Source organism: Meriones unguiculatus, chromosome 12, assembly GCF_030254825.1.
Source record: "Meriones unguiculatus strain TT.TT164.6M chromosome 12, Bangor_MerUng_6.1, whole genome shotgun sequence".
Taxonomy (NCBI): Eukaryota; Metazoa; Chordata; class Mammalia; order Rodentia; family Muridae; genus Meriones; species Meriones unguiculatus.
In genome coordinates this window covers 67,292,349-67,315,690 of record NC_083360.1, presented here as the reverse complement: position 1 = coordinate 67,315,690, position 23,342 = coordinate 67,292,349, and the positions used below count along the sequence as shown (strand labels likewise).

Below are 23,342 nucleotides of genomic sequence, written 5' to 3'. Positions count from 1 at the left end.
TTGAGACCTTGTCTCAAGGAAGGGAGATAGGTGAATAAAAAGAAATGAATGAGAAAGAATAATGCTGTTACCTAAATCACTCCAAGTATTGAAATCTATCATTAAAGGATCCATAAAAAGTGAGCAGCAAAAACTAGGAGAAAAATTAATGATGGAAAAATTTGTTCACCATTTCTACCTTTGCTTATGCGCAACAAGTAATATCAAAAATGGGTCAGTTTAAATTTACTAGATAGATGTAATTATCTGTAAGACCATTTTAAAACTTACTCATTCTCAAAAGGAAACACAATAAGCATAATTTTCCAGTCTCTTGGTTGTGTCTCACAGCAAAACCAGGCCTTACTTACTCTTTGAAAGAATCCTGTAGGCCACTTCCAAGCATAATGGCAATATTTTTCTTGATTGCTACAAAGTGACCAATTAACTTCATTTGTTATTTTTCATAAAATTAGATTACTAAATTAATGCAGAATAGAAAAGTTATAGCTTAGTGGTTTTAACTGGCAACCTTAGTGTGACTAAAGGCAGAAGACCAAATCAAAACCAGAATTTTATAACAAATCCCTCTATTGTTGACAGGATCAATGTAGCCCAAAATGGACCCAGAGAATACCCTGTAAGTGCAGCACCAAGTGACTGTAGTCACAAAGGGAAGTAAGCCACAGAACTAGCCCGAGGGGCTAGGAGCACCTGTTGGCCCCAGCACCGACATCAGGTGCCTCACAACCACCTCTAACTCCAGCTCAAAGCTCATCAGTAGGTTCCCACTGCACTTTAAAGTAAAACCCAACTCCTTACCACAACCCAAAGGCTAACGTAATCCAGTCTCCTCAGAGTTACTTCAGCCTCACCGACTTTAGCTTGACCCTTCAACCCCTCACACACTTTCCATGGCCGCAGCTGCACCTCTCATCCTCAAGCATTCTTGCCCTTGTTGCTGAAGCAGCTGGTTCATCTTCTTTCCATCTCCCTGAGCCTCTCCTACCCTGCTATAGCACCACAACCCCAAGAAAGTCCCCACTGTAGTTTTGATCATGTGAGTTAAAAGTTAACTATGGTCTGAATGGGAATCTTAGGCTCTTTTTAACTTTGAGGCTTGTTTGTTTTTTCATAATGTTGCACTATGTAGCTCTGACCAGCCTGGAACTGGCTAGCCCTCTACTATAATTTTCACAGCTTTTAACCCTAACCCTATGACAGTGTCACTTACTCGTTTCTACTTCTCCACCCTCCCCCACCTCAACTGCAGCTCAGTGAAATGCAAACTCTTTTAAAAAGTTAACACCTGTTATTTACTGCTATAGCCTCAACATAAGCAGTTCCTAGTCACAGAGGTTGGCTGGGTAAACACAGAGGCCGTCACAGAACCTAGAAACTGTGTTGGACTTAACATCCCCAAAAACACTTCAAGTAAGATCCCAGGAGACATTCACATTGGTTTCAAGGGACATGCCTGTAATCAGATGGTATTATTTACAAGCAGAATTTATTGAAATTTTTACCATGTGGCAGGCAAGCTCTGTAGAGGCTCTGCAAGCATTCTCTCTGAAGGAGCAAGCACCCCACCATAAGGGCTCTATTATCATCATTTCCACATGAAAAAGCAAGTAAAGCAGAGAGGCCAAAATTGCTCTAAGAAGCAGAGCGCAGACTACTTACTGTTCTGGCTATTTTGTTGTTGTTGCTTTGATAAATATCTCCAAAAACAACTTTGGGGACAAATGGGTTTATTTGGCTTACATGTTAAAGTCCATCTTGGAAGGATGCCAAGACAGGAATTGAAGCATAGACAAAGGAAGAATGCTGTTTAATTGGCCTACTCCTCCAAGATTACTCAACTTTCTTATATAGTTTTCTTATATAGCCCAGGCCCAACTGTGCAAGGATGGTACCACCCACAGTGGGCTGAGCCTCCTTCATCAATGATCTATCAATCAAGAAAACGTCCCACAGCCTTGTCCTCAGGACAATCTAATGAAAGCAACTCTGATGTTCTTTTTTCCAAGTATGTCATGTTGAAAACCAACATTAGCCATCATATACTGAGTCTGTATCCAAATCTCACATTTAACCACTTGAATTAGTTACTTTTCTATCACTGTGATAAAAGACCATGACAGAGGCAACTTACAAAAGAAAGTGTTTAATTGAGCTTACAGTTCCAGAGGGTTAGAGTCCACGATAGCAACTGAAGACACAAACAGCTGAGAGCTCACATCTTGAACCACAAGCAGAAGGCAGAGAACAAAAAAGAATGACACAAGTCTTTTGAAACATCAAAGTCCACCCCTGGGGACACATCTCCAATACAGCCACAGCTCCTAATCCCTCCCAAACAGTTCTACCATCTGAGGACCAAGCTTTCAAACTTATGTGCCTACGGGGGTCATTCTCATTAAAACCAACACACCACTCCTCTATCAAGTATAGTTAATACTTGAGTTTCTACAAAATTAAGGCAGTGCATTGAAGTCTTTCCCTCAAAGCCAAACTCACAGCAAAGTCTTTCTAAACATTAGAATCTTGGTCTGATTCTATTTGTTGTATTTCAGGGAATACAGGAAATTTTTAAAAGAAGGTGTAGGTTTGTATATAGTGTTAATTCAAATTACCAGAGCTGCATATGCAAACAGCTCTGACTTTGAATATAGTGAAATTCTAGAAACACTGAAACAAGACTAATGTACAAAAAAGCTACATACTAAAGGAGCCCAGAGCACAAAAGACATAAGCTAGGACTCCACAGTTCACTATGGCACCTTCGCCCAACATTTCATGTCCCACATTTGTATATTTGATTTTTAGACTTCACTTCACCTAGAGCATCTAACAAAGGCTAAAGACTGGCCACTTTCATCACAAGAATTGGCCAACCAAAGTCACCAGTAGCAACATTTTCTATTTGTGTGTTTGTGTGTGTGTGGTTTGTTTGTTTGTTGTGGGTTGTTGTTGTTGTTGGACTGGTTTGGGTTTTTGTTTTTCTTCGGACAAGGTCTTACTATGGAGCCTGGCTAGCCTGGAACTCAGTATGTACACCAGGTTAGCCTATAACTTACAGAGACCCACCTGTCTCTGCCGCACCGGTACTGAGATTAAAGGTGTCCACCACCACAGCCAGACCATTTTTTTTAATAAGAACATTATCACTGAAATAGGTGAGGGCCACTATTCACCTCAGCGCTTACTCAGACACTACCACACTGAGATAGCTTCATTTCTACTACTGAATGCTTTCTGGCAGGTAACCACACCATAAGACAGTTCAAAGCACAGCTCAATTAAACAGGGAAATAGGTGCACACATGAGTTTGGGTACATAAATTCAAGGTTTGGGATAACAGTGGAATGTTCAGAAAGAAACAAATGTACAAAAGCATGACAATCTTAGAGGAAGCTGCTGCATATTCTTTTTCAGTCCCTACAGCTACCTCAGGGCTTAAACTACAACTTGACAATGTATTCCAGGCAAAGAGAACATGTGTATGATGATGTAGAGGGGGAAAACTGAGGAGGCAAGCTCAATCTCTAATGTCCCTTCCAGCTCCTCAAGAATGTCTCACAGTGAAGGGGTAATTTCCCTCTGTGTAGCAGCTGCAAGTGCTCAGCCCCTGGATGCCAGTGAAGAAGTGGATCAAGCAGGAAGAGTTCCTCTCCCCAAAGCTACTGAATAATTATCTTGCACTTTTGAATCTCTTCAATTTCTGTATCTTATTCACTGTTGCAGAGCTGTGCATATAAGCAGCTAATAAATATCTGTTGAATTACCATGTTTAATACAGTATCAGATATAAAATAAGGTTAAAATTTTTAGCATCATGAATAGCTGTCCAAAGCACAAGGGAAAGATAAGAAAATTTACATCTTTAATATTTACTTTTTTTAAATTCCTGTGTGTGTGTATGCACACACATATACACACGTATGTGAGGAGGAGGGGGAAAAAAAAGGCATCAGGTGCACTCCTCCATCAGGCTCCACCTGTTTCTCTGAACCCAGGGCTCAAGTCTTAGCTGGTGTAGAAGCCAGGAAACCCCAGCTGTCCTGCTCAGTGCTGGGATTACAGATGTTTGTGTGGAATCCTCATGACAACAGAGCAAGCACTCCTAGCCAGGGACCCCCTCTCCAGTTCTGAGAATTTATCCTTTCTCACTTACGTAAGACTCAAATTAAGCAGATAGGAAACAGAGTAAAACAATAAATTTTCAAAAAAAACCTTTAGCTGCTAACATGTTTAAGGCTAGTAAATAATTAGTTCATTTATCCTTTATTTGAACTTTTCTTTTAATTAAGCAAGTAACTTATGTATAGGTTATACAAAGATGAACTTTAGTCAAATCCAAAGCTGAAATTAAAAAAAAAAAAATTCTGAGATTTTACTGAATATATTGTTTTTCATTTGGGTACAATCTTTAAAAATTCACAACACATGCAAAAGCTTCCACGCTTCCGTCTCTGTTCACAGCTGAACCTGATCAAGATGGAAAATGAGTCTGTTACGTGAATTTATCATAAGTTTTACATGAATAGCTGCAGTTGACAGCTATTGTTTATCACAGCCAAGCTCTTGATCAGCTCTACATCACAGCCCTTTAAAAGCTCGAAGCAGTGCTTGCTGTATTTCCCACTGGGGTAAAAGGCATTTTAAACATATAATTACCCTACACAGTAACACTTACTAATCTTTTCTAAAAACAGCTAGCATTGTTCCCGGCAGGATTTGTTAGTAGGATTCTTGATAACCTGATACTGATTAACCTTCTGGATCATTCTGGGCAGGAAACCCTGAGTAAATAGTTCTACATTAACAGATAGCCAGCAGCGTCAAGAGTTAGAAAAGGAGCTTGGAAAGAAATGCTCACACCCAAATTGTAAAGGACAGACTGTTGAAGGCCTCTGAGTGACGTTAATTTAAGTTCACTTGTGTTTCAGGGTTTTGCTTGCTATTTTGTGTTTGCATGTCTGTCTGTCACTGGGGTGAACCTAGGGTCTCCAGCAGGCTAAGCATGCATTCTACTCCACACATCATCAACCCTCATATTCTTGAGAATGGTCCCACTCTGTAAAATGGTCCTGTGTAGCTTCCAGAGGTATGAACCTGCTGTGGTGAGGGATGAAAAGGACATCACCACTACCATCCCACCCCACCTCGCCCCTACCCAACCAGATTAGCTGAACTAACCCTGGTTGATTAATGGAATGACAGTTATCAGCCAGACTTCCCTCACATACTTTGATTCTTCTGATTTGGGGGTAAAGGGGGATGCTATTTTTGTTCTTGAGGCAGAGTCTTACATATAACCCCGGCTGGCTTGGGAGTAACTATGTGGACAGGCTGGCCTCTAAGGTGACCTGCCTCTGCCCTCCCAAAAGCTGGGATTAAAGGTGTATGCCACTATGCTCAGTTCTCAAATTCTTCTTAAACAGAAGTTATAATACTGACTTTCTTACAAAAAATTAATTTCATAAATGTCTATGCCAAAACACACTATTTTAACATGTGTAGTCTTAATGAAACTATTTAATGTGTTAGAAGTAAAAGATTCACGTGTTGTAGATTCATGTGTCATCGTCAACCCCCCCCAACCCCATCCCTTCCTGGAGCTCTCCTTGTTACTTAGCCTCTCTGGCTCTACAGAGTATAGCTTGGTTATCATTACTTAACAGCTAATATCTGCCTATAATTAAGTATATATCATGTTTGTCTTTTAGGGTTGCCTCACTCAGGATGATTTTTTTCCCTAGTTCTATCCATTTACCTGTAAGTTTCAAGATGTCGTTTTTAATAGCTAAGTAATACTCCGATGTGTAATTGTACCACATTTTCTTTATCCATTCTTCAGTTGAGGGACATCTAGGTTGTTTCCATTTTCTGGCTATTATGAATAGTAGAGTTTGTGGGTGGACTAGAGGCAGTTGGGGCTGAAAACAGAAAGGATCAAGAGAGGGAGGGAGAGAAGGAAGGAGAGAGGCAGCTAGAATTGGAAGATATTAAGGGGTGACATAGAAACCTAGTGCAGTGGAAACTTGCTGGAACCTATGAGGGTAATCCTAGTGAGAACTCCTAATAATGGAGGTGACCCTAGGGAGGGTCAGAAGGATACCGAGCCTGAACTACCCATCTTCTGCGACCAGCCAAGGTTTCCAGTGGTTGGACTTGGGACACCAGCGCAGCCACAAAACCTTCAACATACAACCTGCCTTGCCTGCAAGATGTGCTGGAGCAATGGTGGCTCAGAGCTTGTGAGAGCAGCCAACCAATGAGTAACTTGAGGGAGCCAATTCCTGACACTGCCTGGATGGCCAGGAACCAGAACCGGGAAAACCCAGAGACCTAGGGAAGAACCAAACATAACTGGGGGAAAAAAATCGATGAGACGATTCCTAATGATATTCTATTACACTCATAGACATCATCATCAGAGAAGCTCCCTTCAGCAGCAGATAGGAACAGATGTAGAGACCCACAACTGAACATTAGGAGGAACTCAGAGAATCTCAAGGAAGTAGGGAGAGGATTTTAGAAGCCAGCAGCAGAACAACAGGAAAATAAGGTTCACAGAATCAATTAAGCAGGGCTCATAAGGACTCAAAGAGACTGAAGCTGCAATCACAGAGCCTGTATGGGTCTGCACTAAGTCCTCTGCATATACTGTGGTTATTTAGCTTGGGGTTTTTGTGGGATTACTAAAAATGAGAATGAGGGTATTTCTAACTCTTTTGCCTGCTCTTTAGAACCCTGATATGAGGGTTTGTTCCTAGTCTTATTGAACTTTGTTATGCCATGTTCAGTTGACATTCTTGGGAGGCCTAACTCTTCTCTGTAGGGAAACAGAGAAGCATTGTATGTGGAGGAGCAGGAAATTGGAAGGAGTGGATAGAGGGGAGGCTGTAGTTGGGATGTATTGTATGACAGAAAAAATTTAAAAATTTTTAAAAACTAAAAAACAAAGTAAAAGACTAGATGGAAGCCAAGAATAGGCCCAAACCTAAGCCACCCTATGAAAGTAAGCATTCTTTTACCTGCTCCTGAGAGCAGAGCCTGGTGTCCTGCATTACTCAGCTATATCCACAGAGCAGCAAATTCTTAAGTTCTACTCACCTCTCATTACGAAGTGAAGCAACAATACTAAATGCCCAAGAGCAAGCAAGTTCTGTGCAAAAGCATTTGCTAATTAAAAGGTAATTAGGATCAGGAGATCTCCAGGACCCATATGGTAGAACAGAACCAATTCCTGACAGCTGTCCTCAGACCTCCACATGCAGGGTACTACCATAAGCAGCACACCTTTCCAAAATCCCACCACCCCTGGGTAAATAAGTGTAAATTCATCGGGAGAGATGGGTCTATGTAGCCTTTTGGGTTTTGTTTTTGTTTTTTGAGACAGGGTCTATGTACCCTTGGCTGGCCTAAAACTAGATATGTAGACCAGGCTGGCCCAGAACTCAAGAGATCCAACTGCCTCTGTATTCCAAGTGCTGAAATTAAAGGCAGATGTTATCACAACTGGCTTAATAAATGTATTTTTTTAAAGAAAAAACAAACAAACAAAGGAAGGTTTACAAAGACAAGAAAACCTGATAACTTGAGTTTGAATCCCCAGAACCCAAGGAAAAGCTGTGGAGAGACAGCTCAGCACTTCAGTTTAGTTGGTCCATGTTAGGCAGCTTACAACTACCTGAATCTCCAGCTCCAGGGAATATAACACCCCCTCTAGGCCCATCTGGCACCTGCAGTCATGTGCTCATGACCCAAAACAGACAAACACATATACACTTGCTTTTTTAATAATAGAAATATATCCTTTAAAAGAAAGAAAGAGAGAGAGAGAGAGAGAGAGAGAGAGAGAAGAAAGGGAGGGAAAGAGGGCAGGAGGGAGAACGGGAGGGAGGAGACAGGAAGAGAGAGAGGGAAGGGAAAAGAATTGGCAGACCCAAGATAGCAGCGTCAGATACTTTCCTGGGACCAGCAGCATACACACAGGGCTCCTATCCTACAGCCTTAGGCCACCCATCCGCCCAAACACACCATCTGTGGATACATTCTGAGACACACAGCAGACGGGCACGCACGGTTCTTACCCCACAGCCTTCGGCCACCCACCACCCAAGCCCACTCTCTGTGGATATCTTCCTGGAACCAGAGCCTGGCAACTCTGACCTTGGGCGCTCACTCTCCCAGTCCTGTGGAGGGGACATTCTGTTACTGTGGGGGACAGCCAGCACAGCACACAGACAGTGAACACAGCAGAGCTGAGCTAGGTTTGGGACCCAGGTCCATTCCCCACCATCTAAGGGAAGCATGTGGGACACTGGAACAGTTCTAGGCAAAGAGATCTATCCGCCATGCCCCAGCAGCCTGGCTCACATAGGCCAGAATCAGCCAGCCGAGCACAGAAAGAGAATCCAGTGGAGCTGAGCTAGGCACCTAACGTCCTCCTCCCCAAGGAGGCCTGTGGGGCACTGGAGCAACTCTAGGCTCAGAGATCTTTCTAACTGCTCCCCAGCACCCTAGCCCACCTGGATAGGAAACAACTTAGCCAGCACAGCCAGTGAACCCAGCAGTGCTGAGCCAGGCCTGGGATCCAAATCCCATCCTCCACCTTAAGGAAGTCTGCGGAACACTGGAGCAGTCTAGACTCAGAGATCTTTCCACCTGTGCCCCAGCTACCCAGGTCACAAACAGTAAGCCAGCAGAAACTGTGAATCCAGAAAGACTACTCGAGACTCCAGAGATAAGTAGATCCAGTCTGCAGTACAGGAATAATCAGTCAAGACTACAGACAACAAGATGGCTAGAGGCCGGTGTAAGAATACAGGCAACAAAAACCAGGAACGCATGGCTTCACCAACATCTCCAAAGATCAACAGATATTCTATTGCAGCCGAAATACAGGAAAATGATCGCAAATCTATAATTATGCAGTTATTTGAAGCACATAAAGAGGAAATGAACAAAAAAATGGAGGCACATATAGAGGTACATAAAGTAGAAATGAACAAAAAAAAATAGAGGCCATCTTGGACAGCCAGGAATCCACATTCAGACAGATGAAGGAAATGGTTAAAGATAAGAAAACAGAATTAGAATCAATAAGGAAAGCACAAACAGAGAAAACCCTGGAGTTGGAGAACTTAGATCAAGAACCACAAAGGCAATTACCACTAACAGAATACAAGAGATGGAAAAGAGAATCTCAGGCACTGAAGATACAATTGCAGAAAATGATACATTTTTCAAAGAAAAAATAAAATCAGAAAAGAATCGAAAAGAAAAAGCTAGACACAATAGTTCAAGCATCTAATCCCAGAGCATCTCTACCCAAAAAATGAAAACAAGAGACAGGACACTCCTCAACTAATGGGCCAACTAGCCTGGCATCCACAGCAGCTACCATGGAGAGAGAACCTCTCTCAAACAAGGTGGAACAGGACTGACACCAAGGTTGTCCTCTGACACACACACAAATCATACATACATGTGAAAGAAATGCTAACAGACTGAAAAAATGAGAAAAGAAAAAGGACAAAGTAAATACACAAAGGGAAGAAATAGGATTATTTCTGGATAAGAGGATGGTGGGGAGTTACATTTTATTACATTTGTCATTCTATTTGCTATGTTAATTTTTTCTTACAATAGGCATATATTCTCTTTTAAATTAAAATGGAGTTATTAATTATATTCAAATAAAAGCATAAGATAAATTGCTTTACTCTCAATAAAAATCAGTGATCTTATTTACTCACTGGAAACCACAGTCTTTATCATCTGCATACGAGGCAGTTTAATCATAGCACCAAGGCTAAAAAAAATAAGTCTCATTTGATCCAATTACACCATTTATTAAGTACTATTTAATGAGGAAGTATCACCTTTGAGTTATTAGACGTTACAACAGTCCTGCAGAATTCCAAACAAGTAATCTAATGGAATTACATTTGGTTCTAAACTGTTTGTCAGAAGATTAATCATCTGCCTCTGAAAAAAAAAAAATTAAGTGTTCTTCCAGTGTGTTCAACATCCTCTATTCATTATAATCAGTAGAGGATACAAAATTTTAGTTGGCAAAACTTCAGCACAAAAGATTTCATTTGTATTAATTTTTCCATTACAATATAGTATCTACAACATATCAATATAGTATCTACAAAGCCAAAGTTTTTTCCATTGGTTGGTAAGAATTGGGAAAGACTTCACATATTTTAACCTCTGTCAAAGGATAAAGAGAGGTCTTCAGAGAGGCGAGTCACTGGTTAGAGTGCACCGTTCTCTACAGGACCCAAGTTCAGTTCCCAGCACCCACACTGAGCAGCTCACAACTACCTGTAACTCCAGCTCTAAAAGACCTAACACCTCTGGCCTTAGTGGGCACCCACAAGGCCCCAATTAAAAAAAGAAATCTAGGGGAGAGGGTGGGGGAAGTCCTTCTATTATGTTGAAGTTTGGACAAATGCTCGAAGATCTAACACAACAGTGCTGTTGGAGCAAGATGAGAGGTGGGTGGAAAGTGAAAGTGAAGAAAGCAGGAATGAGGTCACATCAGAGCTTACAGGGATTCTGCTAGAAGACATGTACATTTCTGTGACCATATCACAAGGACTAGAGTGTTTGGGACAGAGACAGCATGTTTAACAGGCATTTTTTAAAAGAGTATCACAGCTTCTATGGTCACTAAGCAACTAAAAACAGGAAGAAAATGAGACCTGTTATGAGGTTACTACAATAATACGGAAGAGAAGCTAGGACCATAGTGCAGTTGGCAGCGTAGTTACTAGCATGCATGAAGTCCCAGCAACTTATAAAGACTGGAAAGGGTGGTATATCCCTATAATCCCAGCATGGAAGAGGTAGAAACAAGATAAACATAAGTTTAAGATTTTCCTCAGCTACATAGTAGGTTTGAGTTAGGGGCCAGCCTGGACTACATGAGACCCTGAGAAAGAAGGAAAAAAACAGAGGGAGGAGGGGAAGGAGGGAAGCTAGTTTGTTATACAGTCCTGAAGAACATAGGATATATATATAGAAGTTTATAGGTAGAGATAGTGAGGAGTTACAATTTAGATTCATATTTTCATTTATGCTTTTATCTTTTCCTATATTATACTGAGGTTTGGTTGGATAGGTGTGGTTGTTTACGACTTTAATCCCAATAGTCAGGAGGCAGAAAGAATTTGAAGTTCAAGGCCAGACTGGCATGCATAAGACAATCTTGATTCATTAAACAGATGTGTTTGTGTACAGATACATACATTCATATTCTGAGGTAGCAAGATGATTCAGCAGGTTAAAATGCTTGCCATGAAAGTCTAGAGTTCCAAGTTTGATCCCTGGAACCCACCATGGAAGTAGAGAACTGATGCCTGGAAATTCTTTTCTAACTTACATAAGCACCATGGCAACCACTGCACCTCACAGCAATAATAATAATAATAATGTTTTGATTATATACACTTAATACATAAATGTTCTGATATATGTATATACTGTGAACTAGTCATTTCAATCAATCTAATTAACATTCCATTACCTCAGTTACCTGCGGTGACACAGGTTCAGAACAGCTGAGATCTACTCTCACAAGATTCTAGTACACAATACAGTATGTCTTTTAACCATAAGCTTATTCTGTGTATAAATGTGTGATATACATGCACTGGTGTGTACACACCAATGTACACAGAGGCCTGAGGAGGATGTCAGGCTCTCTGCCTTCTTCCTTGAGACAAGGACAATCAAGGAACACAAAGCTAGGCTGGCCTATCACCATCCCCCTACTGCCGGGATTACAGCGGTGTATAACCACAAGTGGATTTTTGCATGAGTGATGCTGTTTTGAACTCAAGACCTCATGCTCTGGGCAGCAAGCAATCCACTGAGTTGTCTCCCAGGTCCACAATACACTGTTATTAACTACATTACCATTTACACATCAATTCTACACCAAGTCAAAGATTACAAGCTTTCAGTTGTAAGGTGAGTAAACAAATTTATTTCTTTTTTAATGTGGTTAGTAGACTGTTAGAGAAAAGACAGAATCTATAAGCTATAGTTCACATAATGGGGAAAAAAGCAGAAATGATGCTGAAATGTAGACAACTAAGCAGTTACTCATCTGTCTTTAAAATACTGTAGCGATATGTGAGCCTCCTAAATCCTTAGAGTGTAATTTGTTTTTGTCCAGGTATGCAAGGAAAGACTACATGGCAAAAGGATGCCAAGATTAGAGTACACAGCTTCATCTGCAGAATGTAATTTGGAGCCAACCTTGACTATGCACAACAAATGTTGGAATTTATAAGCTTAGCTGCACTCAGGAGTGACAGAAAACACATACACAGCTCTTCTGCTTCTAACAACATCTACCAAGTCCCATGTACTTTAGAATCCCTATAAAGCCTCACTAGCTCTCTAAGCCCTAGGTATCTCCCGCAGCTTTAAAACCCTATAAACTAGTAGGGCATGATGGAACACACCTATAATCCCAATGCTGGACTGGCAGAGGCAAAGGATTACAAATTCAAGACCAGCATTACTTATACACCAAGACTGCAAAACAAACACACATACACAGAGAGAGAGATTGGAAAATGGGCAAATGTATGATGGGTTATAGTGGATAAATGCTAAAGCTAGCTCAAGACTGACAAAATAATTTCGTGAAATTAAGGTACTTACTACACTCCTTATTCGTGTTGCATTTGAAACTTTCCACAGTAAGATGCTTTAAAGCATAAAAAAAAATAAAATAAAATGGGCCTGGCATGGTGGTTCACAGTCCTCTATTGCTGGTGGAAGTGCAAACTTGTACTGCCACTACAGAAATCAATATGGCAACTCCTCACGTAAGTGGGAATTAATCTACCTCAAAACCCAGCTATATATACCACTCTTGTGTATATACCCAAAGAACACTCCAGTCTACCACAAGGATATTTGCAGCTTTATTCATAATTGCCACAAACTGGGAACAACTTAGATGTCCCTCAACTGAAGAATTGATAAACAAAATGTAGTACATTTACACAACGGAGTATTACTCAGCTATTAAAAAAAAAATATATGAAATTTTCAGGCACATGGATACATCTAAAAAAAAATTATCCTCAGTTAAGTAAGCCAGACCCAGAAAGACAAATATAGTATGTGTTCACTTACATGTGAAGATTAGCTATTAAGTAAATGATAATCGAACTAAAATCCACAGACCCAGAGAGGTTAGTTAAAAAGGAATACTCTAGGAGGGATGCATGGATCTCCTCATAAGGGGAAATAAGGATAGATTTTTGCAGGTGGACTGGGGGTAGGGGCTGGTGGAGACAGGAGCAGGAGGAGATCAGGTGTTGGGGGTAAGGGATAGAGAAAGAAAGAGTACAGGGAGAAACAACTGGATCTGGGGAGAATTTGGAAGGTGGTGTGAAAACCTAGTTCAGAGGAAACTTCCTGGGATCTCTGAGGGTGATCCTAGTCAGGACTTCTAGTAATGGAAAATATGGAGTCTGAACTGGCCATCTCTTGCAGGCTTCCAGGGGTAGGACTGTGCTGCATTCGATTGAGTTTTCGGCCAAGGGAGGGTCCTGTGGAAATCCCTAAACAACCAAGGCTGATGCTAGGACAGAGAGGGTCGCTCTCCAAAAACTGACAGCAGGAGCCCCACTGCTGAGGACAACATCCACATAGCTCACTGACTGAAGAGAAGTCAAGCTAGTGCCTTCATGGAGCCTTCACCCCTATGTTCTAGTCTTTTTGATGCTGAAGGTACTCTAGAGGATACAGAAAGAGAAACCTGGATACTGACCCAGCCACAAATCTTTTGCCCTTAAATCTATCTCACCTGAAAGATGTGCTGGAAAAATGATGGTAAAAAACTTGGGAAATGGCTAACCAAAGTCTGATTTAACCTGAGGTCCAGTCCACGTGAAGGAACCCATGCCTGACACTGCCTAGATGACCAGGAACCAGAGACTGGATAGCCCAGAAACCTAGGTAGAACCAAACACAACTGGCATATCTGTGTGTGTGTGTATCCAATTAAATGAAGTTATTCCAAATGCTATTCTTCTATACTCATAAATTAGTGCCTTGTCCAGTTATCAGAGAGGCTTCCTCCAGTAGCAGATGGGAGTGGATGCAGAAAAAGAGTCTAACTTGTAGATCTCCATTGTGAGATCTCAGAGCTGGAAGAGTCCCATGGAAGAAGGTGCAGAAAGAGTATATGAGTCAGAGGAGGTGGAGGACACCAGGAGACCACTGCCTACTGAATCAGCTCAGCAGGGAGCATACACAGACTGAAACAGCAAGCATGAGGACTATGGGGGTCTGTACCAGATCCTCAGTGTACGTACTGTGGTTGTTAGGTTGGTATTTTTTGGGACTCCTAACAGTGAGAGCAGGTGTGTCCCTGACTCTTTCCTCCTACTGGGTTGCCTTGTCCAGCTTCTATGCGAGGGCTTTTGCCTTGTCTTATTGTGTTTTGTCTTGTCATTTGGTTGTTGTCTCTTAAAGCCCTGCTCTTTTCTGAAGGGCGATGGAAGCGGAGTGGATCCAAGAGAAAGGTGAGATGGGGGAGGGGTGGTTGGAACTAGGCTGTATAGTGTGAGAGAAGAATCTATTTTCTATTTTTAAAAAAACGGAGGCAAAAAAAAACAACAGAAAAAAAGAAAAAGAAAGGAAAGAAATTGGGCCTAGCATGGTGGCACACCTTTAATGACAGCACTTGGGAGGCAGCAGTAGGTAGATTTCTGTGAGTTCAAGGCCAGCCTGATCTACACAGCAAGCTCGAAACAGCTGGAGCTACACAATGAAACCCTACCTCAAAGAAGGTAGGGACAGAGGAAGCAAAAGAAACGAAAGAAAATGAAAAGAAAAGAAAATGGACAGCAAGATAGCTCAGCAGGCAGAGGTGCTTACCACCAAGGGTTTAATCCAAGAAGCCCTTCCACATGTGAAGGGAGAGAACGGTTCCTGAAAATTGTCCTCTGGTGTCTACCTTCATACTGTGATATGCGTGTACACCCTACTGCGCAAGCACACATGTACACACACACACAAGCAAATAAATAAAAGTGGACCTTAAAAAACTAGATGAGTAAAATAAGCAACTAAAAATGGTAAGATTTCAATATTCACTGTTTAAACAAATTATAATCATGTATCACTCTTCGTTATGAATGAAGATTTCGTTAATGGCATGCAACAAAAGCAAAATGAGGCACTTAAGAAATTATAAATTTTATTCAGAATCGTTCATTTTAAATGTTATGCTCATTATCATAATTTCATGGTTCAAAATGATTTTATAAGATGATTATGCCATACATTAAAATTTAAAATACTTTAGCAAAACATAACTCATCTGATATTCTCAATTCTTACTTTTGGTGGAAAAGATTCAACAGTTTAAAAAAGATTTGAAATTTTTCTACCTTATACTATAGCCATTTCATATTAGCCATTTCGGGTTTTGATTTTGTGTTGGTATTGCTGTTATATTGGCTGGCTGGTGGGTTGGCTGGCTAAGATAGTCTTGGGTAGCTCAGGCTGGCCTGGAACTCCCAAATAGCCTAGGAGTAACCTTGAACTTCTGATCCTGTGCCTCTATCTCCTGACTGCTAGGACACTCCATCCCCATTATGTGACACATGCCAGGCAAGGGCCCTATTAACTGAGCCAGAGCCCCAGCCACCATGCTTTGTTTTTCTGTTTTGACTTGGCTTGCTTTTTACAGAGCTATAGAATAATCCCACAGCCTTGCACATCCTAGGCAACTGTTTTCCCACTAAGCTAGAACTTGAGCCTTCAGCTTCCCCATAAACATGATTGATGCAGAACATGAAGTGAACTTTCTGCCCTATGCCAAGAGCAAGTATCCAATGCAGTTAAAGAAGACCATGATACTTTTCTTGTAAAAGGTAAAGAGCCTTGGTGTAGAATTCTACCTAGGAGACCTTTAAAAATTTTAATAAAAATTCAAATTAAAAAGTGAGTTACAAAATACAGAAAGCCAAAAATGTCTTCACATGACAGTTCACCATTAGTTCAAAGGCTTTTCCTTAAAACATGGAAGAGAAACCTGGGCCTTCAAAAAGTTTCAATATCAACGTATACATATATTTGATGTACAAATTCCTAGATGCCCACCTTGTGCCAGGCACTGTGAGACAGAAGCTCTTGCTCTGCTAGATTACAATTGTAGGAGAGAAGGCAAGATAAGCCACAAGCAACTATGAAAATGGCTGCTATGCTTAATGTAACTACAAACAACAGAAGAGATGACACTAGGAAAGGGTTCCAGTTTTATAGAGGATGGGCAAGAAAAGGCTCTCTGACAGAGTTCACAGTTGAAGTTGACAGGCTTAAAAGAGGTAATGGAGCAGATCACAGTCTCTGAAGAGAGCTCCAAGCAGGGAAAAAAAGGGAAGACAAAAACCATGGTGAGAATATGCCTCATATGAATGAAGAGGAAGCTCATTTAAAAATAATTGACTGAGGTGGAATTGCAGTAAAGTGGCCAAAAAATGGGTCAGATCATAGCAAGCCTCGTAGGTGATTACAAAGACGGACTCTGTTCTTTTTGGGGGGCAGCAAGAAAAAGCCATTAGAGAATCGCAGGCAAAAGAAAAAAATAAAATAAAATATACACATACAAGATGTCTCTGACTGCTGTGCTCACAATAACTAGAAAGATAACGAAGCATCACCTACAACCCCAGCACTTGGGAGGCTAAGGCAGAAGGACTGCCATAAGTTCAAGGCCAGTTTATGATATAGTGCAAGCAAGACTTTGTCTCAAAAGACAACAAACATGGAACTATGGTTGGCAGAGAGTAGAGCTTGATGGTAGGAATGGTTGCCTAACATGGAAGATGTCCTGGAAAAGAGAAGAAAAGGAAGGGAAAGAGAGAAGGATGAAGGAAGAGGAAGAGAGCAGGCAATAGTCTTAATTGTCATAGCTATACACCCCTTTACAAAGTGACTGCTACTTGGCCCATTTCAAAAGCAAACTAGTTTTCCATCTAATGCACAAAATTTGAAGGCTTTTGGGATAAACTAGTGTGTGTGTGTGTGTGTGTGTGTGTGTGTGTGTGTGTGTGTGTATACATGCCTACTCACATGCATGTGTTTGCACATGTGCATGTGTGAGAGATATGTGACTGTATGCAAATGTGCGTGCAGGTGTGTATGCATACATGTGTACATTCATGAAGGCCAGAGGTCCATGCTGGGCATCATCCTTCATCATTCTCTGCCTTAATTTCTGAAGCAGGATCTCATCCCAGAGCTCATTAACTTGGCACAAGACCACACCAGCTTGCATGTGGGTGCCGGAGGTCCAAATGCAGGTCTTCATGATTGTGCAGGCTTGTGCTGACTGAGCCAACCCTTCAGGACACTTTAAAGATGTCTTCTTTCCACTAAACACTCTGCTCTCCTTCCCAACCTTTTGCACTCCAATACCAATGCTCTTTCTAATCCTTGAATATTCGTAAGATGTTCCCCTATTTCGACAACCATCCATCCGTGGTAGCCCACATCAGAGATGAATCAACCTTCTGAATGTCAAGATCCAGGAAAAGTGTTTCCACATCTCTTAGCCTCTCACCCGTTCCTTAGAGAGGATGGCATCCAAGTATCTCTCATGTTCTCTGACCACTACTTCCAGACACTCAAAAACTTCAGAAACCAAGATCACATGTTCACATGTCTACCTCTTCTCCACCTCTCCTCCCTCACAGTTATCAGCTGTATCAAGGTCCAGGTAGGTGAGGCACCCAAAACATCATTCTCGTTGCTGCATATGGCCTAAGCCCTATATATCCCATTCAGTACCCTAAATGCTTAAAGTCTAATATCCTTATAATAAGGCTACATCTCAATAACCCACTGTAAACTGAAAATATCCTACGTTTGAAAGTGTTTAATCCAGAGATGGAGAGATGGTTCAATGGTTGAGAGCACTAGCTGTTCTTCCCGAGGACCTGAGTTTAATTCCCAGCTCCCACATGGTAGCTTACAACTGTCTGTAACTCCAGTTCCAAGGGATCCAATGTTTTCTCCTGGCCTCCTTGGGCACTGTACCCATGTAGTGCAAAGTCATACACGCAGACAAAACACCATACACATAAAATAAAAAACAAAGTTGTTTTTTTTTTTAAAACCCTTTTGTAAAAGCCTCTAATACAGGCTGAAAAGACGACTCTGTGGTTAAAAGTGCAGTCTGTTCTTTCAGAGTACCTGGTTTTGGTTCCCAGCACCCATTTTAGTAACCCATATGTGCTCCATGGCATACCATCCTTTACTTACACACAAACATGCATGCACATCCATACAAGACAAAAGCTCCACTTAAGTGCTTCAAAACTCAATATAAAGCCTTTCCTCTATTTCTACTCACTATGTCTTAACAATATATACTAGAAACTGAAGCTGTAGTTATGTAACCAAGGTCTGTTAAACAGTAAAATGTAAAGTAAATCTTGAAATCAAACAGGCCAAAAAGAAACGTTTGTTTGTTTGTTTGTTTGTTTCTGTTTTTTTTTTTTTCTGTTTTTGGAGACAGGATCTCTAATCATTAGAATGTAAGTTCTCTTCCTAGAACTATCCAGGTTGCCCTTAAACACACAAAGATCTACCTCCCCTGCTTCCCAAGTGCTAGGATTCGAGAGAAAACAGGATACACCAGGATATAAAACTACTATAACACTCACAATTACAGCATTTATTCAACATGTTTATCAGCCAAATTAGCAAGTAATTTTTCAACTGTCTAAATAAAAATTGGAAGATATACTATGGAACACTAAAAAGAACTAAAATACTCAGTTTACATGCTTGGATGGAATGGTTCATTGGTCTCAAGGCAAGTGAAAAGATAAGTCATTTAAAAGATATGTAAATATGTAATCCCAGCATTCAGGAGACAGTGGTAGGTGGACCCCTGTAAGTTTAAGGCCAGCCTGGTCCATACAGTGAGACTATATCTCAAAGAAAGGAAGAAACAAACAAACAAAGAGCGAGGGGGAAGGGGAAAGAAGGATGGAGTATGCAGTTTGGATTCTCACCTTTTTTTCTAAATAAATGCTTTCTCACCATAAACAAACAATGAGGACTCTGACTGCTGTGCTCACAATAACTAGAAAGATAACGAAGGTTTTTACTTCTTTATTATAAAAGAGATGTGGGGGAAGGGTCTCACTATATTTGTGGCTTGCACCAAAATTCTGGGCTCAAGCAATCGTCTTTGCCTCAACTCCCTGAGTACCCAGGACTATAAGTACATATCACAGCTCCAGATCTGTACAGACTTTAGAGTCAATGGCATGACAATCTTAAGACAGTCCTTGACTAAAACGTCTGACTGGTTCCTTTTCAGTTTCACAATGGAGTGAGAGCAAGACACATTCAGTAGAAAGTGTACCTCAAATTTTGATTTTAATCTTTCCCTCAGCAACATATAGAAGATGAGATAAGAGGCTGGGCTCTTGAGGAAGCAGCGGCAAGCAACAGCTTCCAGTCAGCCACTGGATCACACCATAAACAGCCCATAGTCTATAGTATACTGTTGCTAAACCATGACAATCAGTAAACTATACTAAATGGATTTTGTGTGTGCACACAGATGCACATGTATATGTATGAGTATGCATGCATATGTGCTGTGTACACGTACAGTTTGAGACAAGGTTTTTCAGTGGCCTGAATTTGGCCAAGTAGGCTAGGCAGCTGGCAGACCACCAAGACTCAGGGATTTACCTGTCTTCACCTTCCCTTCAACCGCCACACCCAGATTCCTTTTAAACACAGGTTCTGGAGATCAGAGATCGTCCAGAATGCAGCACACATTCTACCAACAGAGCACCTCTCCAACACTATTAAGTGAATTCTTTTCATAATTTTTTTCATTCTTACTTTTTGTCATGTGTGTGTATGTATGTATGTATATGCATGTATGTATATATGTATGTATGAGCGTTGGCATGTTTGTAGGTACATATGTGGGTATGAGTATATGTACATGTGTGTGTTAACACCAATCACCGTCCATTTTATTTATTGAGGTGAATTTTCTCACTGAACCCATAGCTGGTCAATTCCAGCTAGTCTAGACACATAGCTTGCTCCAAGCATCTTCTGTCTCAGTTCTTGAATGTTGCAATTACAGGGACCCATTTATTTACCATTTACAGGGAGGCTAGAAAATCCAAACTCCAGTTTCCATCGCAAGCACTTTATCCACTAAACCAGAGAGGTTCTCATTATGTAGCACTAGCTTGCCTGGAACTCACCTTATAGACCATGCTGGCCTCAAATGCATAGAAAGCTACATGTCTTTGCCACACAATTACACATCATGCTCACTCTTCTTAAATGCATTTTTAATGTACAATATTATCAACTTAGAGTAACACTTGGGGGCTATAACCTTTTTGTAAGTTAAGGGGTCTGTAGGATCAAAGTATTTAGATGCCTACAGAAACAGCTCAACAGTTAAGAGTACAAGACACTCTCCTAGAGTACTTAAGTATGGCTCCCAGCACTCACATCAGGTAGCTCAAAAATACCTGTAACTCCAAGATCCAGGGGGGCTGATGCCTCTGGCTTTCACAGCCACCTGGGCTCATGTAAATACACATTAATAATAATAACAACAACAACACTTTTTTTTTAAGTGCTCAAGCTACTGATTTCAATCCAAGCAAGATATAAACCAGAAAGAATAGCACTTGCCTTAATTTCAGCACTATGTAGGTTGAGGCAAGAGAATCAGAAGTTCAAGGTCATTCTCATCTAAACAATTAATAAAACAAGCAAATACATGCCTACTCAGGCTAAATGAAAATATTAAGTTAGCAAAATGATACAAATCACAAATGCCACTGTCTTATTTTCAATGTGACTTTAAACAGATTAAAAACTTACTGGAACACATTTTAAACTGTTTTAATCTAATGTTTGAAAATTAATGGGATTTACATTTTGAAAAAGTTTGAAATCATTTAAATAGTAAACTGACAAACAACTGTCCTATTAGGTTACTAATTCTTATTTCCCATGATGGAATGGTACATGTAAGCTTCACCCAATTTATTGCTATTTATGAATCACAGATTGAAAGTATACTTCTAAAGCTATGCTATATTATATCATATGAAAGAGCTATAGATACTGTACTTACTCCTGATAGTGGCTGTAATAGGTTTATACCCCTAATATGAATTCAACTAACAGTTTATGGATGCTGTCAAAAGATATCACAAGGCCCAGAATATCAAAATAATTACCTTTGAAATCACTTTATACTAGAAAAGGGTAAACTGTTCTATTTGTAATTACCATTAATCAATCATGACATGAAAAAATTATTACATCTCGATAGGCATTTTTTTACTTTGAAGTAACAATTTATTTATTTTTGGATTATTAGGCCTCAATTAGAGCCATTAAGCAATTAAAATCCACCAAATATTAACATGATACAATTAATGTTTAAATATTTTTAATTAAAAAAGAAACAGAAAAAAACTAAGCAAAATATAGACAAGGAAAGAATGTTAACTGTTAATAAGATTAACTTGATAAGTAAATAAGACAAATGTTTTGGCTATCACTTATTACCAAAGCAAGTCAAGAGCTTTGAAATTGCATTCTTGTCCAGTTGTCTCTATAGAGTACCTTTATTTGTAACTAAAAAGTTCACAATTATTACACTTCAAATTTTAGATGAGTCATGGTGCTTTCTTTGCAGAAACTGGATGTCGATCAAAATTGTATCCATGCAGTTGCTTGCTAGTCAAAAATGTATGTGAACAGGATCACTTGTCACTAGAGCATAAAGTACATGATCATAAAATACGTCATGTGTTTTTAATTTAGTTGGCTCCCAACTGCCAACACGGTACAGTAAATCTGTAGTATACCCATCTCTCCTTGAACATTCCAAAATTAAAGAATACTTGTAATCGCATCCCTTTACTTTTCCTCTGGGAAGCCCATCTGTCTGTGGTCTTCAGCGGCAGTTACGAGGATTACCCCTCGGGACCAACGTGTGTTAAGGTTTATTAGAAGGTAAAAAACCTCTCAATGAGGTCCGAGAGAGCTCCATCTTTTGCATCTAAACCTCAACCCTGAATATGAACCACAACAGCAAAAAAACTTCCATCTCAAATCTTGTCAACTCAGACACTCCGGCATATTAACTTAAAGCAAAGGCAGGAAATGTGATCAAGGGACCCATTTTTTTAAAAGTTTGCAATGAATGAGTGAATGGCTGCATAATGGAAAGGATGACTTCACTGAATCCCAAACCTCCAAACAAGGGGTCAGGGCACCATGGCTGAAACAAACCCCGGCAGGTGCCTGCAAACCTCCACCTAGCTGCTGGACACTCTCAGAAGACCCACACATAAACCCTTCAGGGTCAGAGACCTCAGTCAGAAAACAGGCTCTGCTCGCCCAAAAGCCTTTGCACTGAAGTGGACCTAACCTACAGCTGAGTCCCGGGGAATAAACAGTTAGCCCAGGCCAGACAGGAAGGCACCAGAATCCCTTGCGTTGCCCCAACTAGAGACCAGGTCAGGGCATGGGAACAACTGAGGCAACCTGAGGCAGGTAAAGCAGGATCCTGCCGACCGCTAGGGCCGCTAAGCCTCTCCACAGCCCGCCGGCCCAGTCGCCGCCAACCCGGGAACTGCTCAAGGCCAGGTCCTCCCGGAGCCAGGCGCCCCGAAGGGCCAGCCGAAGGGGCAGCAGGTCAAATGCCCTGCCCGCCTCCCGCGCCGCCCCGGCCCTGCCGCCACACGCTCCGCCGCCCGCCTGCAGCCCAGCCCGCATCCTCCGGCTCCGGCCGCCATCGCCCCGGTGGCCGCGGCTGCAGGCGGCCCCTGTGCGGAGACTGCCCACCGGCGATTGCCCGCGGACGGCCAGCTACGACGCATGGCTTACCTCACTTCTGCCACAGGCGCAGCCCGCACCGCTGCCTGACGTGCTCCGCGAGCCGCCTCCGCCGCCCGGGGGCGGGGCCTGGAGGAGACGGCCAATGAGAAACCGACGTCAAGGCAAGTCCCGCCTCCTGGGCTGGGGTGCCCTCCCCAGTCGCGCGCATGCGCCCCCAGGCTTAGGCGGCACACTGCAGCTGGACCGTGTGTAGCCGGAACCCAGCCCGGCAGTAGGGCAAACCGAGCTTCGTGCAGACTCCGTGAGGAGCAATATCAAAGGATCCTGTCTGTAGATGCCGCTGCACAGAGCCAGGGGGTCCTGTTGACGTCCTGCCTTGGGCAGCATTGGGAGATGCAGGACAGCTTCTGGACATTGGGAGATTTTGTAAAGCGCGCGGGGGTTGGGG

General features: G+C 41.6%; 1 protein-coding gene across 2 annotated transcripts in view; it reads right to left on the bottom strand.

Moving 5' to 3' along the window:
- Focad (focadhesin) overlaps window positions 1-23,016 on the bottom strand; it is a 315,631-nt gene extending 292,615 nt beyond the window's left edge. For both annotated transcript variants that reach the window (XM_060365822.1, XM_060365823.1), the window contains exon 1: window positions 22,943-23,016. The gene's annotated coding sequence lies outside the window, so the exon portion shown is untranslated. The remainder of the gene's footprint in view (window positions 1-22,942) is intronic.
- Window positions 23,017-23,342: the final 326 nt, after the last annotated feature.